Here is a 3566-nt window from a genome sequence, read left to right on the forward strand (position 1 = left end):
TTCCTAAAGTATGTTCCCCTCAACAGTATTTCCAATTATGATAAATTATGGAAGAAATGTGATCACATTTTGAGAAACAATGAATTTAAAAAATCAAATATATTTATTTACCGTAGGTCTTCTCTAGGCCTATACTTTTACCACTGCCCAGACTTAGATTAAGAACTTAGAACTCTTTAATTCCATACATTCCTTCCCATGTGTTATCTTACTGTATTCCTGTATTTTAATTTTGTATATATTTTAAACCTCTCAAAACATTGAGATTGTTTTCATCAATGTTACTTCTTATTTACCCATACATCTCCTCTATTGTAGTCTCCCTTCCTGCATTGCCATATTTTCTGGGGATAATTTAGCTTTTGTTCTAGGAATTCCCTTTGATATTTCTTTTAAGTTTGTAGGCAAAACATCTTTCAATTTGTTTACCTGTAAACATCTTTACATAGCTATCATTTTGAAGGATATTTTCAAGAAACTTAGAATCTAGGTCGGCCCGTATGTTCTTTCAGGTCTTTAAAAAAATTCATTCTGTTTTCTTTTGGTTTCTGTTGTTCTGATTGAAAAGTTAGCCTTCAGTTTTACTCTTCCTATTTAACAGAGTTATGCCTTTATTTTTCTCTGGCTACTTTTAGACTTTTTGTTTGTTGCTGGTTTTCAGCAGTTTTCTGTTTGTTTGTTTTTTTAATGATGTAACTAGGTGCAGAGGTCCTTTTATATCTCCTTCTTGCCTTTGTAGAGCTTCCTTAATTTGTAGTTTAATTTTTTTCTGCCAGTTGTGAAAATTCCCAGTTGCTTTTCTCGTATTGCTTCTGCCCCTTCTCTCACTCATCCCATTCAAAGATCACATTACAGCTATATTACAAATTTTACCCATGTCTCATACATTGGGTGTTTCTTATAATTCTTTTTTTCTCTGTGTGTTTTACATTGGACATTTTTACTCACCTAAAGGTCAGTTCACTAGTTTTATACTTCTTCAATGTGTGGTTAAATCTATCTGTGAAGTCATTTATTGTAAATATTGTAATTTTCAATTCCAAAATATGCATTATTTTCTGGTGATATTCTCCATCTTGTCATATATTTTAGCCAACATACTAATCACAGTAACTTTAGTCTGTGTATGGTAACTCCAATTTTTTTCTCTTGGATTTGACCATTTGCTTCTGTTTTTTAGTTTGTTTCTTTTGCTTTTTTGTGGATTTTTTTGCATACTTGTTACATTTTAACTAAATTCTGGAGATTGTATTTGAAATTCAGAGCTTCAGGATGATACTACCTTCCTCAAAAAGAAGATGTAATTTTTAAAGAATTCCTGTCAGGTAGTTAGAGAAAAGCAAATAACCTTGATCCAACAAGGTTTGATATAATCTGAGACTGAATTTCAGTCATCCTGAAGAACTTGTCTATTTCCAATTTTCCTTTACTCCTAGAGTTCCTCCAGAACTTTCAAATAACAACCTGATATTTCCAAAATATCCCCTAATTGGTGAGCCCCAAACAGGTTTTTGTTTCTCCTCCCTGGCCATGCAATTGTCAGCAACTCTGAACTGTTATTTTTTGTTTGTTCCCTTAGTTTCTTCCATTAAAATTGGCAAATTCTTAAGGGGAAAATGCAATGTAATTTTTCCTTTTTCTTTGAGATCTTTGTTTCTCCTGGAGTCTAGCTGACTCAGTTGTTCTTTGCTGCTTACAAAAGCTGTGTGTGTGTGTGTGTGTGTGTGTGTGTGTGTGTGTGTGTGTGTGTATGTGTATGTATGTGTGTGTGTTGTATTTGTTCAATTTTTAGTCGTTCCCACAATGATGCTTGTTTTCTGATATAGGCTATTTCTTCATAGATGGGAGGAATCAATTTTGGGTATATTAGATGAATCCAAGGACTCATATGGTTTGAATGCAAAGTGTGAGAAAAAAATGAAATTAAAGATGATCTCAAGATTTCTGGCTTGAGCCACTTAAAGAATGGACTTGTCATTAAATGAGATATGGGAAACTACAAGTGCTGCAAGTTTTGAGAAGAGAATTAGTTATAACAACTGAAGCTCAAGAATAGGAACTGGACAAGAGATATGAATATAGGAGTCATTAGCCTGCTGAGAAAATTTAAAACATGTGACTAGAAGAGATTACCAAGGATGTGAATATAGATAGAGAAGAGAAACATGGACTGAACCCCAGGGTATTTTAATATTCAAAAATTAAGGAGGACTTCCCTGTGCTTGGCCAATTGCCTCTGGGAGCCAGCAGTCAGTGGCCCTCACCAGAGACCCTCCAGCAGGCCCAGGGGCACAAAAGTGGCTGAAAATCCAGCACATACATAAGCAAGTTAAAGGATTTAATATGAAGCACAGAAGCAGATAATGCCAAAAAGCAAGCAGTAGTTGGTACACATTTAATGAGTGGGGCAGCATTTCCTTCTCCCACTGCTGCTGAGGTGGTAGAAATTAGTTGAATTCAGTATGAAATGGAATACACCAAAGGTATTGGTCAGCGAATTGAAGGTCCTGGAAAAATTAAAGGTAGCACCACCAAATGCTGACCTTGAACAAGGATTCTGAGAAGGAGCTTCAAATGCTTGTGTGATTATGCAGGTTCCAGGGAGAATTGTTGTATCAGGAAATAATGAAGACATTCCACTTTCAAGACCAGCAGATCTTGAACTTATGCAGTCAACCCCCTTTAAACCACTGGCACTAAAAACACCACCTCCTGTGCTTATGCTAAGTGAAAGACCACTAGATTTTATGGATTTAGAAAGACCTCCTCCAACCCCTCAAAATGAAGAAATCCATGCAATTGTCAGGCTAAAAAGAGAGTGCTCTATGAGTTAAAATGCTGTTTGCCAAAATGGACAGCTGGTCAGAACTGACTCCATGTATAGTATTTCAAATATAGGTACAATGGTTGAAGGAACTTCAGATGACATGACTGTTGTAGATACAGCTTCATTAGGACGACAGATAACCAAACTAAATAGATGTCTACAACTTCTGGAAGCAGAGAACAAAGAAGGTTCTAAAAGAGAAATGGTCACATATTCCATTACCATAGCATTCTGGCTGCTTAAGAGCTGGCTCTGGTTTTGCCGCTAGAGGTAACCTCAACTCTCAAAAGTATTGTCTCAACAGCTGGAAATATAAAGAATTTGTGAACAAACAAACAAACAAACAAAACGTTAGGGAGAGATGGAGGAATCAGCAAAGAGCCTGAAGATATGCAACCAAAATGAAAAGGGGAAGACAATGAGAATGTGGTGTCCAGGAAACCATAGAATAAAATATTTTAAGAAGAGAATGAACAACTGTATTATATGCTGCTGCTAGGTCAACAATAATAGAAACTTGGCCATTAGATTTAGAAACATAAATATTATTGATGGCTTTTAGAAAAAAACATTTTCAAGGAGGAAAAAAAAAATCCCTCTATTTGGAGTTGGTTTAAAAAAGAAATTGAGGGGATTATTTGGAAGCAATAAGTGTAGACAACTGTGCAAGGAATTTTGCTGCAAAAAGAAACAAAAAATTATCTCAGTAAAAAGAAAGAAAAGAAATAAAAGTGGGTTA

At 35.3% G+C, this 3566-nt stretch overlaps 1 pseudogene across 1 annotated transcript; it reads left to right on the forward strand.

Moving 5' to 3' along the window:
• The first annotated feature begins 2398 nt into the window (after positions 1-2398).
• On the forward strand, positions 2399-3095 carry LOC307175674 (mitochondrial fission factor-like; annotated as a pseudogene). Its single transcript has one exon. The product of its transcript is annotated as a mitochondrial fission factor-like (transcript).
• Positions 3096-3566: the final 471 nt, after the last annotated feature.

This window comes from Stenella coeruleoalba (assembly GCF_951394435.1).
Source record: "Stenella coeruleoalba genome assembly, chromosome: 1".
Taxonomy (NCBI): domain Eukaryota; kingdom Metazoa; phylum Chordata; class Mammalia; order Artiodactyla; family Delphinidae; genus Stenella; species Stenella coeruleoalba.